Here is a 15666-nt window from a genome sequence, read left to right as displayed (position 1 = left end):
GACTTAATCTAGACGGTAATGTTTATGACAGGCTTCATAAAGCATTTGAATGTGAAATAAAAGTCACATATTTCCCCTTAAAATGTAACATTATGACATCTGTATTAAAGAGAAAGCAAATATGCTGTTAAATACCACTGACAATTGAAAACCTCAGACCTCAAAAATAGTACATTTTTGCTATTTAGAATTACTAGACAATTTTAACTTTATTAGTTTGTATTAATTTTTTGTTAACATTAAAACAATGTATACAAGCAAAGCAAAAAGCTGATTTTCTAAATTTAAGCTACTAAATAAAGCATGCTATCCATTTTTCCTGTAAAAAGCAGCGAACCTGCATGTCAATGGATTTTTTGTTTACCAGAGATGACTGGAAAGCCATATGTTTTTTCTATTGTGCAAAGAAGAAATGACTTTCAGTCATTTGTGTTTCTGATTAGCAAAATGATTTATGCCACAATCACTAAAAAATGCCAGCAAGTGAATGAAAAAGCACACCAGATGTGCACATTGAAAAAAGCAGTAGTTGCTACATTGTAATCACAGCTACCTAACTCACTTAGTTTGTTATCCACATAGTGTGTTTGGCACTCAAGTTTTCACTTTCTGCTTGGCTAAATAATGGAAAATAAATTATACATTTTAGACTTTTTGCCATGCGCAATTCAATAAAGTGAGTGCAGTTTTGTCTTTAGACTTATCATCTAGGGGAGGCTGGCAAAGATCACAGGGATTAATTGCTTCAGAGGTGTGCAATACAGGTTTTCTTTTCCCTGCATACCCAGTAAAGAAGTAATGATTAATCACTGTTTAACTATTCTCTAAAGGGAATTGAGAGTTTGCCAAACCAGGCCATATTCTCATAATCCAAAAGTTACATTTAGATAAGCTGCAACCTGCATTGAGCAACATTCATTTGTAAATTAATTGAACAATGATTCTTAATCAATTTGTTGTATAACTTTTCTTGCATATGTTCCAGTACAGGTTGCTTTCCCAACTGTACCACGTTTTGCGGTTTTCAACCTTGTCCACCAAAGTAGTTCTGGTGGTCCAAAAAAGCTTCTTCTGTACAGTATTTAATTTGGTTTTAACAATAGAAGTTCTCAGTCAATCATCTTCTTGCAAATGACATCTTGCAGCTTCAGGTTACTATCAGATCTGCTATGATCTTATTAAATGGCGGAGAAGGCTCAAGGCGCTGAATGGCCTACTCCTGCTCTTTGTTCATATGTTGTTCCCTCACCACCTGCCGAAGACTCAGCCTAGCAGCTATGTCCTGTAGGACTCGGCTAGCTCGATCAGTAGTCGTGCTACTGAGCCACTTTTGGTCATGGTTATTGAAGGCCTCACCCAGAGTACATTCTGTGCCCTTGCCACCCTCAATGCTTCCTCCAAGTGGTGTTCAACATAGAGGAGTACTGATTCATCAGCTGAGGGGGGGGCGGGGGGGGGGGGGGGGGGGGGGACATTAGGTGGTAACCAGCAGGTGGTTTCCTTTCCCATATTTGATCTGATGCCATGAGACTGCATGGGGTTCAGTTTTGATGTTGAGGATTCCCAGGGCAAATCCCTCCCGACTCCACACCACTGTGCCGCCACCTCTGCTGGGTCTGTCCAGTCAGTGGGACAGGACATACCCAGGAATGGTGATGGTGGTGTCCGGGATATTGTCTGTAAGGTATGATTCCGTGAGTATGACTGTCAGGCTGTTGCTTGACTAGTATATGGGACAGCTCTCTCAATTTTGGCACAAGCCTCCAGGTGCTAGTAAGGACGGCTTTCCAGTGTCGACTGGGCTGGATACACTCTGTTAATTCTTTGCTTATTTATCCTAGTTCCCAAAATTCACCAGCGAGCAACAGATCGAGCTGCCATTTCTTATGTAGCTGCTTAGTTACATATTAATATATCTCATCTGCACAGGACAAGTCGTGTGCTGCAGCATCAGTGTTGTCAGGAATGTTGTGAGACAGCAACAGAAATAGACTTCAGGTTTGGAAACTGTACCAATGGCCATAACACTATTTAGTAGCTCGCAAAGTCAACTGTTGATCTATTTCAGATATCAGTATCATACACCTTGCTTCAGTTAAAATAATCTACCCTTAATGAACTCTCAATTTTGAAAAAGCTATAGCAAAATGTAGTAAAACATAAATAAATAAGCAAATAATTTGTTTGCAATCTTTATCTACTTGGTTTATTTACATGTTATACTTTTAAAAGAAGCCGAATACTGTAATATACCTTGTAAACTGAAACATTTTATCAACTTTATAAACAATAATCTAAAACATTCAGTGATCTCATATTTACAGACAAAATACTTAAAAGCAGGACATTTTCACTGTTAAATGAGATTATTAGGGAGAGTCTTTGAGTAGACCGACAATGAGTTGATAGAGAGTTGTGCACTGATGTTTTCCAAAAAACCTGGAACACCTTTACTTAATGGTCATTTTTAATCAGAAATATAGGTGACGTCTTGTTCAACAGGACAATGTCTGCTTCACCATTCTACCAATCCGGAGATATCATGGATGTTGAAGGCCCCCACCCAGCTACTTAAATATTGCCATTTAATTGCATTGGATCTCAATTATAACAGTCACTTTGAAAAGACAATTATATAGTAAAAATATAAACAATAACTTTATTTGACTAGTTTATAGGTGTTTCTACAGCATCCTGCAGTGGGCATCTACCAGTCCTTGAATTTTCAAAGGCTCCCATCCTTTTCTTCCCCAACAAAAAAGTTCTCAAATCAGTAGCTGTACATTTTCAAAGAAAATATTCCCATCAATTACCTAGGAATACAAATACAAAAATAGAGAAGTGTTTGATTATATTAGGAGGGGGAGGGAAAAGAAAGCGGTACCAAATTCAAAATGGGATTTCCGATGGACTGGTACATGGAATGGTATGATGCTATTCAACAACAAGGGGAGTAATTTAAACTTATCACTCAGTGAAAAACATGCATTAAATGAATCGGTCATCCGTTTTACTCCTGGCATTATTTCCTTTTCTACTGAAGTCCTTAAGTATTGCTGTCCTTCACATCAAGGCAGCATTTGACCAAGTGTGGCATCAAGGAGCCCTAGCAAAACTGGAGTTAATGGGAATCAGGGGAAAATTCTCCGTTGGTTGGAGTCATGCCTAGCACAAGGAAAATGGTTATGGTTGTTGGAAGTCAATCATTGTAGTTCCAGTACATCACTGCAGGAGTTCCTCGGGGTAGTGTCCTAGGCCCAACCATCTTCAGGTGCTTCATCAATGACCTTCCTTCCATCATAGGGTCAGAAACGAGGATGTTCACTGATGATTGCACAATGTTGAGCGCCATTCGCGATTCCTCAGATGCTGAAGCAGTCCGTGTCTAAATGCAGCAAGACCTGGTCAATATCTGGGCTTGGGCTGATAGGTGGCAAGTAACATTCGCACCACACAAGTGCCAGACAATGACCATGTCCCAACAAAAGAAAATCTATCCATCTCCCTTTGACATTTAAAGGCATTCCCATAGATAAGTTCCCCACTATCAACATCGTGGGGGTTACCATTGACTAGAAACTAAACTGGACTAGCTAATAAATGCTGTGGCTACAAGAGCAAGTCAGAGGCTAGGAATCTTGCGGCGAATAACTCATTTCCTGACTCCTCAATGCCTGTCTGCCATCTACAAGGCACAAGTCAGGAGGGTGATGGATTACTCTCCACTTGCCTGGATGAATGCAGCTCCAACAACACAAGAAGCTTGACACCATCCAGGACAAAGCAGCCCACTTGATTGGCACCACATCCACAAACAATCACTCGCTCCACCACTGGCGAACAGAAGCAGCAATGTGTGCCATCTACACAATGCACTGCAGAAACACCCAAGGTTCCTTAGGTAGCATCTTCCGTACCCATGACCGCTACCATCTAGAAGGACAAGGGCAGCAGATAAATGGGAACACCACCACCTGGAAGTTCCCCTCCAAGTCACTCACCATCCTGACTTGGAAGTAGATCACCATTCCTTCACTGTCGCTGGGTCAAATCCTGGAACTCCCTTCCTAACAGCACTATGGGTGTACCTAAACCACATGGACTGCAGCGGTTCAAGAAGGCAGCTCACCACCACCTTTCTCAAGGGCAATTAGGGGTAGGCAATAAATGCTGGCCTAGCCACTGACTCCCACATCCTGTAAATGAATTTAAAAAAGAGAATTTTTTTGTTGAAGCTTTTCAACTTGCACTCATGAGAACAATTCACAAGAATACCAAATGTAAATGGAACAACAAATTATACTGTATGACAAGAGAGTGCTGGTGTGTGATGCTGATTTTGTTATGACATGGCTGGTGATATGTGCCAGGCGGACCAAATCCACAAGGGGAACTTGGCCACGTTTCGTAATTTGTATTTAGTATGAAAAGATTTGTGCACTGAAGTCGGAAGTAATGAGTCCATTAACAACTTTAGAGATTTTAAAAATTAAATTAAAACATTCATTAACAAAAAAGAATTTAAACACATATTTAAAATTACAGTTACTTGGCATTATAAATCCCAAAATTCCTAATTAACCTGACTCCTAACTACACACCCCCTTTAAACTGTTAGGAAATAGTGACACTTCAAGTAAGTTATATCTGTATTTTGTGGGTGTTAGGAATGAGTTTTAAGCTTTAATGTTTAAGTTTGATTTGTATTTCTGTATCTGTGCGTTAAGAAAGGTCAAAGTGAGTTTTGGTTTCACTCTGAAAAAGTGCCTGCATTTCTAATGAGTTTTACGGCTCCTAAAGAGAAGTTAAGCAAACAAGAATAGAAGAATTGGGCTGTTGCCTAGCAACAGAGGTCCAGAGAGGCAGGTCCCTCCCACAGACACACACAGATAAGCTAAAGAAACAGCAGTTTTAAGTTCAGTTTGAAGCCAGGACCCCAGAGAGACTAGACACTGGGAGGGAGCTGCAGGTTTCCTAAAAAAAAACCAAAAGGGCCCAAGGAGTGAGACAGAAACAGGGGAAAATCCCAAGCAAACCTTATAGTCAAAGGACGGACAGGAACCTGGAAAAGGTCCTGTTAAGTGAAGTTAAGAGTGGCGGGGGGGGGGGGGGGGGGGCAGAGAGAAAGGCTCCATGCTTCAGATTTAAAGAGCCAAAAGCTGCAGAAAGCAGATTTAAAGTGAGAACAGCTTGCAAGAGGCAAGAAGGTCCAAAGAGACAACTGAAGGTCTGTAACTCATGGGCATGTGAAGCATTGGTACTGTTGATGGCTGAGTCAGAGAGAGAGTGCGCATGGAAGACAGCTTGAATGCACATGATGACCCGAGGAGAGGAAAATCGGAAGGAGAGTTTGAAACCTTGGACGTGAGCCCTTGCAGAAGGCATCGGAGAGAATGCGTCGGTTTGGGAGAAGATTCCAAAGCGAGTTCTTGGAGAGTAGAGATTGGAAACCCTCATTGAAGGACGGAGTTCAGTGAGACCGGTCCGTGTGACAAGCGTCTGGGGGGGAGTTGAGGAGAGACCCATAGCATCTGGTTGAGGTGACATCTGTCACTTAGTTTCAGAGTGCGGTGTGTCTGACCACAGGGTGCCTATTGGTATATGGACTGTGTACTTATTGTGGATATTAGAGTATAAGATAGCTATTGTAACTTGCATTATCCTTACAAATCTGTACATTTCTGTAAAAGTATAATTATGGGTGAAGGAGTATTGTACTATAGTTCAACTTTTCTTGTTTAATAAATGTTTTATTCTTTATTTAAAAGTTCATCAGCTGGCTTCTGCGACTCTATTCAGTCACCCCTCTCCACGTATCTAAACAAACAAATAAAAGTTAGGATCTATCAGCTGGGTTCCAGCCTAGGATCAGGCTTGTCCAGTGGTAACCTCAGCTGGGGATCGTAACAAAGGCAACAGTCCAAATAGCTTTTAAATTTAAATAGGCAATCCATCAAGTTTACCACAGCACCCATTCGACAATGGAATTCCAAAGACTTTTAACACAACTTAAGTTACTGAAGCAGCACTTCAAGATTTTACACGGCCACCCCCACAGAGCCTTCCATCCTTCTTTATATACGTTTCTCTCTCTTTAATGTGTAAAATCCCACTGTTCTACATGTCTTTGGAAATGTATTTTTCCCATAAAAATCTTTCATGTTGTGAATATGGCTCTTTGTCTTTTTGGGAAAAATAAACGTAATAACTTTGCCGTATTTATCTTGTTAGCTGTAAACATCCTACCATCCCTTTGAAAATCAAACAACTCCCCACTTATCTTAAAATGCAAATTTCATTCACACCTTATCTATTGATCCTTATACTCTAGCTCACTCATTAGCATTTCAAATACCATTTTTACACCTAACCCTTTTGATAATTTCCACCTTGCAGTCGATCCGACTCTATTTCTATTAAATCAGTCACACAGACCGAACCATCCACACTCACACCCAGGAGCCTACAGTAATATTGCGAAAAATATGATAGTTTCATGACAGTATGTAAGCCGTACCTTCCAAGGACTGGCGGATCATATCAAACAATATATCCTTTCTACTGTTCACAACAAGCAAGGTACAGGCCATACCCAAGCAGCCTGTGCTTGCAAAACTCAAAACACAGTGTCCAACATTAGATGTGATTCCGCAATTGAACAACATTTGCTAAGTAATCCCCAATGTGCTTAGAATTATACTGATGACCAATTTAAGGTTAGCAGTCGGGCTTGCAGTGTGGCACGTGTGCGCACTGGAAGCTACATATATTAATACATAGGCCCTGTTCTTTGCCGATAAAAAGAACATATACATATATTTTGCCTGTTTCGGCTAAACAAAATAAAGTGACAGCCATTCGCTGGTTCATTCCTCAGGAATGCCGTGACCAGTGTCAAGCTGCCTGGTTTAAATTTCACATAATTCTTGGCAGTTAACTGTCACAAACTGGTGCATTCTCCATGGCAACGCCTCTACCAATCATAGTCCACTTGTCAACCAATCAGTACTCTCTTCTCATACAGTATAAATTGTTGTTCTCTTTACATTTCGTATTCTTGTGAATTGTCCTGATGAGTCCAAAATAAAAATCTGGGGCAAAAAAAGTCACTTTTCTCGGCAGTACTCAAGTTCTGCATGATCAAACGACGATTTGATGTCCTTAAGCTAAAAAAACAGCAATAATTCTCCCAGAAGCCATAAACAACCTTCCTTGCGACACTGATGAAAAAACAATACGGAAGCTAGGTGATTCTTAGGACTCAAAACCACAGCTTGGAAACTTTCAATATATTCAAGTCATTGGGCAAATGAAATTCAGTGAACCTGGCGGATAAGTGACTGTTAATTCTGTGGATCATTTCTAAAGATGTTAAAACCATTGACCACATCATGTAATGATCACTTATCCAGGGTGGCAACATACATGCGGCATTCATATTTGTGGGTACCGAGCATTAAACATAGTGTTTTATCTTCCAAAGTTAAAAATTTTGCTTATGATACATGCTAATTTGATGCAAGTAACATGGCCAAAGTGAAAATTATTCAACAAAATATTTCAGTATCAATAGTCTTCATCTTACAAAACAACAATCCAATGGCATGCAAATAAATATACTCACCAATCTGTAGATTAATCTTTACTCCAAATGTCTTCCCTGGTGCCCAATTTAACACCTGATAACTCAGCCAGTCAGCATCTATAAGAGAAAACAAATAAATTAGGAAACCAAATATGTTGTCAAATAGTTAAAGGTGTGAAGTTAGCCTGTAACTTCCTATGCTAACAATCTGATAATGATCAGCAGCACTGCACACAATTTTACTTTACCATTACAAATTATTTGAAGATGTAAAAGTACAATCCATGAAGGAGGCTATATTCTGACTGACAGACATAAAATAATTCCTTCTTTCAGACACACCACTAAACAAAAAGTTATAAACATCAGCACTGTGCCATCATATAGGAATATACATGACAGTATGTAAAGCAGCAACAGATGTTCTATTGACAGAATTCCACAATAACTTTAATAAACCACTGCTTAATTTTTAATTTGGGCCATTTCAGGAGGAAGAATGGAAACCTTAAAACAAAAAGTGTCAAACTTGAAGGCTTTTACCTCTCCCCAATCCTGGTTACAATTTACTTCACATTGTGATATGACCAGGTAAGGAGGGGTAAACCAACTCCTCACTTTTCCCACTCACTGGTTGGTTCTAACAGGTGATTGAATTTAAAAAGGATGTGATATTGCCAATTCAGTATTTACCTGACTGTGTAGTCTTGTAAGAAATGAGCCAGGTAGGTATTCTTGAGTTAAACATGTAAGGAGCTAGTTTTATTGCTAAAATTCATCCAGATACAAACATTAAAAATATTAAAATTACATGCTACTTCCCACTAATGCATGCAAACACACACTTCCCAAACAAGCAAAAAAAGCATAGAAGTATCGGATGCTAAATTTGATCAAGTTAAAATGCATATTAAAAGGTAAAGCCAATAAAGATTCACTGATTGTGTCTGGATTCTGGTTCTTCACTGAGCAGTTACTTTTCAGTCATGGCTGGTAGATCCCCTTTTCTCCTGGAATCATCATTGTAGAAAATCCAACAGCTTTTCAGTAGAGTCTCTGTCTGCTGCAAGGATGTACACATTTTTCTCAGCAAAACAGGGTGCTAACTTAGATGTAATGTCGTAAAGAGCAAGGGAGGGACACTCCTGCTCCATGTGGCAGCCTGTGTGTCTTCTGCTTAGATCTTAATTCCAGCATCCATACAAAAGTTCATATCACATGACCTCCCTCCATATTGGTTGTATGTTCCATTTATTGCCCATCCCTAGTTGCCCTTGAGGTGGTGGTGGTGAGGTGCCTTCTTGAATCACTGCAGTCCATGTGGTGTAGGTTCACCCACAGTGCTGTTAGGGAGTTCCAGGATTTTAACCCAGCGACAGTGAAAGAACGGCGATATATTTCCAAATCAGGATGGTGAGTGATTTGGAGGGGAACTTCCAGGTGGTAGTGTCCCCATCTATCTGCTGTTCTTGTCCTCCTAGGTGGTAGTGGTCGTGGGTTTGGAAGGTGCTGTCTAAGGAACCTTGGTGAATTCCTACAGTGCACCTTGTAGATGGTACACACTGCTGCCACTGTGCATCGGTGGTGGAGGGAATGAATGTTTGTGGATGTGGTGCCAATCAAGTGGACTGCTTTGTCCTGGATGGTGTTCAGCTTCTTCAGTGTTGTGGGAGCTGCACTCATCCAGGCAAGTGGGGAGTATTCCATCACACTCCTGGCTTGTGCCTTATAGATGGTGGACAGGCTTTGGGGAGTCAGGAAGGGAGTTACTCATCGCACAATTCCTAGCATCTGACCTGCTCTTGTAGCCACAGAATTTATATGGCTAGTCCAGTTCAGTTTCTGGTCAATGGTAACCCCCAGGATGTTGATAGTGGGGGATTCAGTGATGGTAATGCCATTGAACATCAAGGGGCGATTGTTGGATTCTGTCTTGTTGGAGATGGTCATTGCCTGACACTTGTGTGACACGAATGTTACTTGACACATGGTCAGCCCAAAGCTCGGATATTGTCCAAGTCTTGTTGCATTTGGACATGGACTGCTTCAGTATCTGAGGAGTCGCATGTCTTGCATAGCCTACTTTTAGCCATTGCTTTATAGCTAAGGTGATTATTTTTTTACAATGTCTCCAGCCATTAACTGCTGAATGATCCCTTCTCCACTTTGATGAGATAGGGAGGAGCTGTTCATAACTCCAGGGGTGTCATTGTCTCTGTTGGGCCTCTATAGACTTTACATCTCTGTGGAAAGAAATATGACTTCACAGGTGCAAATTAGCAGCTACTTCAAGTCAGTGTCCTTTGTTTAGCAAGTATCTTTTTATTCAATATAGTTCCACATTATACTCCCATCTGTTACATTCTTGCCCACTTAATGTGCCTATACCCCTTTCTGGCCTCTTTGCATACGCCGCAGAGTTTAATTTCTGCACTTATTTCAGGATACGAAGTGTTATTGATATAGATTGTAAATAGTTGCGGCCCAAGCACTGATCCTTATGGCTGGTTAAAGGCTGCTAACCTGAAAATGACCCTTTTATTCCTACTCTTCTTTTCCATCAGTCAACCAATCCTCAATCCACATTAATATATTACCCCCAATCCCATGAGCACTATTCGATACCACTCGAACAAGCTGGACAAAACAATTACTAGATTTAAATTTAGATTTTAATCTACCCGTTTCTATCTACCCATAGTTCCTTCAATCCTATGCAAGACAAAGTCCAAGTCTCTTAATCAGAACATATCTGATGTTGACATGAAAGTAGAGGCCATAGAATCATAGAACGGCTCCAGCATAGGCAGCCATGCCGGCACTCCGCGAGAGCAACTCGACCAGTAATCACTCACTTGCTGGTTCCCTGTAGCCCTGCAAATTTTCTCTTCAGCTGCTTATCCAATTCTCTTTTGAAAGCCTGATTGAAATTGCCTCCAACAGATTTTCAGGCAGTGCATTTCAGATCCTAACCACTGACTGCATAAAAAAAGTTCTTCCGCATGTCGCTTCTGGTTCTTTTGCCAATCAGTTTAAATTGCAGCCCTTTGGTTCTTGACATTTCTGCCAATGGGAACAATTTCTCTATCTGCAAAAGCAAAATACTGTAGATGCTGGAATTCTTCAGGGGTAGATGGTGGTGCAGTGCTGTCACTGGACTAGTAGCCAGAGGCTTGGGCTAATGGTCTGGGGCCATGGGTTCAAACCCCAATGCAGCAACTGGTAAAATCTGAATTCAATTTCAATCTGGAACTGTAAAGTTGTCTTAGTAATGTTGACCATGAAAATCTCGTTTGTCATAAAAACCCATCTGGTTCACCGATATCCTTTAGGGAAGGAAATCTTACCTGGTCTGGTCTACGTGTGACTCCAGGCCCACAGTAAAGTGGGTGTGTCTTAACTGCCCTCTGAAATGGCCCAGCAATCAGTTCAAGGGCAATTAGGGATGGGCAAAAAATGCTGACCTTGCCAGCAACGCCCACATCCAATGAAAGAATAAATTATCAGAAATAAAAACAGAAAATGCTGGGGAAAATCTGCAGGTCAGGCAGCAAACTGAAACAGAGTTCATGTTTAAGGTCGATGATGACCCTTCATCAGAGTTGAAGAAAGATAAAAATGTAATAGATTTTAACCAATGAAAGGGAGGGAGAAACAGATGAGGAAGAACAAAAGGGAAGGTCTGTAATAGAGTGGAGGACAGGATAGATTAAATGACAAAAGGTTTCATAGTAATGGGTAAAGTAAGGAAACAAAAGTTTTGTCCAGATGAGGTGTGAATGGTTAGATAGCAGCTGTCCGAATGCAAGGTAAAGGAATAAAGAAAGAAACAAGAAAAAACGAACCAGCAACAAAATTAAACAAAATGGAGGTAAAAATCACTATTTAAATTTTTGTAACTCAATGTTGAGTCCAGAAAGTTGCAGAGTATGGATTCTTAAGATGGGTGCTGCTCCTCAAGCCCTTACATTAAGCTTAATTGGAACACTGTAGCAGGTGAAAGTCAGAAAGGTAGGAGCAAGGTGGAGAACTGAAATGACAACTAAATGGAAGCTCATGCTTGTGGGCTGACGGAAGGTGTTCGGCAAAGCAGTCTCTCCAAAATTCTCCTCACTAGCATCTGGGGACTTGTGCCAAAATTAGGACAGTTGTCCTACAGGCTATTCAAGAAACAGCCTGACAATCAAGCTATGAGAATTATAGAATTAGCCATAGTCTGAGACTCCTCCAGCATCATACCTGGGTATGTTCCCCCCCCTCCCCCCCTCCCAGTAGAATACACCCATCAGATGTGAAGGCACAATGTTATACAGATGGGAATGAACGTCTTAGGAGTCCTGAACACTGACTGTGGGCCTCACAAAGTTTCATGGCATTAGGTCAAACATAGGCAAGAAAACCTCCTGATGATCACCATATAAGCCTCCCTCAGCTGGTGAATGAGTACTTCTCCATGTTGAATGCCACTTTAAACTCAGAGCACAAGTGCAGAAAATGTACTTTGTAGGGGGCTTCAAGTCCATCACCTCAGTTGCATCCCTATATATCAAACTGGCCAAGTCCTGAAGTGCATAGCTGTCAGACTGGGCTGGGGATGTGGTAGGAGAACCAACACAAGGCACCAAACATGGACAAAACTGAATCCCAGAAGTGAGGCAAGAGTGCTTGCCCTTGAAACCAAGGCAGCATTTGGACAAGAGTGGCATCAAGCAGCCCTACTAAAATTGAATTTGATGGAAATCAGAGAAAATCTTTCAACTGGTCAGAGTCATACTCAGGATAAAGAAAGATGGCTGTGTGGTTGGTAGGTATAATCTCAGCCCCAGGACACGACTGCAGGAGATCTTCAGGGCAGTGTCCTGGACACAAACATCTTCAGCTGTTTCATCAATGACCTTCTCCCAACATAAGCTCAGAAGTGGCAATGTTCACTGATGATTGCAGTGTTCAGTTCCATTAACAACTTTGCAGATAATGATTTGATGCATGCCTGCATGCAGAAAGAGTTCAGGCTTGAAGTCACAAGTGGCAAGTAGCATTCACACCACACAAATGCTAGACAATGACCATCTCAAACAAGAGAGACTCTAATCACCTCCCTTCGACATTCAAAGTGATTACCATTGCCGAACCCCCTTTGGCATTCAACAGGATTACGTTCATTGAATACCTCATCAACAACATCCTAGGGGTCACCGGTGACCAGAAATTAACTGCATCAGCCATTTAAATACTCTGGCTACAAGAGTAAGTCAGAGACTGGGTATTCTACAATGAGTGACTTATTGCCTGGCTCCTCAAAGCCTTCCCCACCATCTACAAGTCAGGACTGTGATGGAATTCTCTCCACTTGCCTGGTTGAGTGCAGTTCCAAAGATACTCAAGAAGCTCAACATCATGCAGGACAAAGCAACCCACTTTCCTCCTCAACTGGCTCTGCAGTGTGTACCATCTACAAGATACACTGCAGCAACTTGCTAAGGCTTCTTTGGCAGCACCTTCCAAACCCGTGGCCTCTCCCAACTAGAAGGACAAGGACAATAAGTGCATGGGAATAGCATCATCTCCAAGTGCCCCTCCAAGACACACACCATCCTGACTTGGAAATATATTGTTGTTTATTCATCATTGGGCCAAAACCCTGGGTCTCCCTACGAAATAGCACTGTGGAAGTATCTTCACCACATAGACAGCAGCAGTTCAAGTAGATGGCTGACCACCACCTTCTGAAGGATAATAGAAATGTACACACACAGACATCCCGTGATTTGAATTTTTTTAAAAATCAGTGTGTTAGTTAATCCTACTCGTAGCCATTGATACTCAATATCTCAGTGCTTTTAATCATGGTTTTGAAATTAACAATTATTATTGCATGGCTTGCTATCTTATTTGATAATTTGGCAAGAAAGGGTTAATTCATTACACAGTAGCTTATGGGTATCCCAGTTGGAAGTTGGTAAAATAAACTGAATTTAGTAAAATAAGCTAACTCTATCAGCCAAATGTGGCTATCATTCCTAAGCACAGGGTAGCCAGTAAATCCAAGGCTGGTCCTTAACAAGAAGGGGAAGGGGTTTAAAATTCATAGCATTCCTCGACACAGATTTGTCAGGTCACCAAACCCAATGTTTTTACGTTAAAGATACAACACTGATGTTCTATTTTATTTAAAATATAAGAAATGGCTTTGCTGAACTTGATACCATTTTGATATACTACAGAAGTAGAACACTACAAATTTCCACACATGTTTTGAAATAAATGTTACTAAAAACATACTGTACTTCAAAGCATAGTTAGAATTAAAAATTAAATTAACCCTTGATTAGTTAATACTTTTATTGCTTACGTTAGCCAAACTACTACAAAATAATTTACAAAGAACATCACAACCAATCTAAAATACATCCTTTATTGAATAATTTATTTTGAGTTGAAATGAAGCATTTCTCTCTCCAAATGAGTCTGAGACTTAAATTTGCTTATATTGTTTTTGGTCTTTTCTCAACTAACTTTGTATCACCCATAAGTGACAAAGCAAATAAAATTTCAAAATATGTATCATTTAATAATGGTGAATTACCTTCCTATTGATCATGGAAAAACACACAGGTTATGCATATATTATAGTCAAATAGTCTGAATTTCTTCTGCCCATAAGATTTTGATCCTTGCTTTGGTCAATACATTGAAAATCAAAGTCATGCAGCATTGCACAGCAACTAAATTAGATCTAATTTTCACAAACCCACTCAAAGCAACAAGAGCCTCTGACATACTTTACCCTAAAGCTTACAGATGGTTAAAATAGTATAGTTAAACCAGAAACCTTAAAACTGAAATAAGCCAATGAACTGAAGGCAGAAACAAATTCATTATTTAAAGCACAGATAATCCAATCTAATGCAATTTAAATCTTCTCGGATGGCAAATGTATTATTAATGTATAATTTTAATGACTGCAGTTCATGCAGTTTATTTACACACAATAAATACAGGAGGTGAAGGAAAAAGAAATCAAAGCAACATTTTTTTTCTTTCCTCCCTCCCTAATCAATACAACAGTTATATTAAGCAGGTTGGGAATTTTACCAAACAACTGAGTTCCAAGTGCATATAGATAAATACTCTTGGAACTGTACATAAAATAAGAATCTTTTTAGTTCACTTTTTTAAAAAGTGAAAAAGAGACATGAAGATTTTCGCCTCGCACTCATGGGACACTTCGCAAGAATACCAATGTAAGGGGAAAACAACAATTTATACTGTATAAGAGAATGCTGATTGGTTGACAAGTGAAATGACCGGTAGAGGTGTTGCCATGGAGGATGCACCAGTGATGGTGACTGACAGTTAACTGCTAAGCATTGTTTGAAATTTAAACCAGGCAGCTTGACCCTGATGGTCACAGCATTGCCCGGAGCAATGAGTCAGCAAATGGCTGTCACCTATTTTGTTTCGATGAAACAGGCACAATGTGTGTCATCAATAAGCATCCCCCCCACCCCACCCCCAGCCCCCCCAGCTCAAGACATGGGCTAGGCCCCTGCAGACTATCAGGAAGGGGTCCAGGCTCCGGAGAGGGAAAGAAAGAGAGAGTAGGAAAGGAGAGTGCGAGCAAGAGACAGGCAAACAGATAGTGTGGGAATGGAGAGAGAGCGACAGAGCGGGAAAGGAAAACAAGCAAAAAGTTGAGCCGAGTTTCAAGAGTGCTTTAGATGAGTGACAGAAGCTGCGCAACTCAGGGTTTGTTTGTGTGATTTAGCGTTATCTAATTTTAATTTATATAGTATTTCTGTTACATTCTGTGATTTTTATTTTGAAAGTTATTCCAGCTAGGAATGCACGGTGCTGCACATATATGGTACAGTATCTTGTGCACTGGATTTCCTGGCAAGAAATTTCCAAAGCAACCTAATTCCGGCTTTAACACCGATTTCTACGGGAATCCATCATTCACTTAAAGTTGTTTCACTTAAAGCCATGATTTTCAGGAATGCAACCACAACTTTAAGTGAGGGCTTAGTGTACTGCAATGATGATTCTTCCTCTGAACTTACCTTGTGTTGTCCTACTAA

General features: G+C 40.5%; 1 protein-coding gene across 7 annotated transcripts in view; it reads right to left on the bottom strand.

Annotated features, from left to right (window-relative positions):
• Positions 1-15666, bottom strand: part of tbc1d5 (TBC1 domain family, member 5) — a 551970-nt gene that overhangs the window by 456947 nt on the left and 79357 nt on the right. For all 7 annotated transcript variants that reach the window (XM_078538526.1, XM_078538531.1, XM_078538533.1 and 4 more), the window contains one exon: positions 7625-7702. The gene's annotated coding sequence lies outside the window, so the exon portion shown is untranslated. The remainder of the gene's footprint in view (positions 1-7624; positions 7703-15666) is intronic.

This window comes from Cetorhinus maximus, chromosome 3, assembly GCF_964194155.1.
Source record: "Cetorhinus maximus chromosome 3, sCetMax3.hap1.1, whole genome shotgun sequence".
Classification (NCBI taxonomy): Eukaryota; Metazoa; Chordata; class Chondrichthyes; order Lamniformes; family Cetorhinidae; genus Cetorhinus; species Cetorhinus maximus.
This window is presented reverse-complemented; position numbering and strand designations above follow the sequence as displayed.